A 329-nucleotide genomic window follows, 5' to 3' on the forward strand; every position below is an offset into this window, starting at 1 on the left:
AGCCAGGAAGCAGGGGGCGGTAACGAGTACAAATGAGGCGAGTCAAGCATTTTTTCCCTTAGAGTACGTTTTCTCCTTCGCTCTCTTGCTCGCTCTCTCACAGGTGATGTTAACTCCTCTGTAGAGTCCGATCACCCAGATGTGTTTAGAATGTTTATTCTTTCCGGCGCCCCTACAGGCAAACAGGCACAGTTAAAAAAAAAAAAAAAAGGTTGAACTCAAATGAAGGATTCATTGTTGTTATTTTTCTATTCAAGTTTCTATTTATCAAAGTAACACATGATCTTTCAAGCAATAAAGCTGAATATGGAGAAAAGAAGTGATACGTA

The sequence above is a fragment of the Camelus dromedarius genome, chromosome 2, assembly GCF_036321535.1.
Source record: "Camelus dromedarius isolate mCamDro1 chromosome 2, mCamDro1.pat, whole genome shotgun sequence".
In the NCBI taxonomy this organism is placed as follows: domain Eukaryota; kingdom Metazoa; phylum Chordata; class Mammalia; order Artiodactyla; family Camelidae; genus Camelus; species Camelus dromedarius.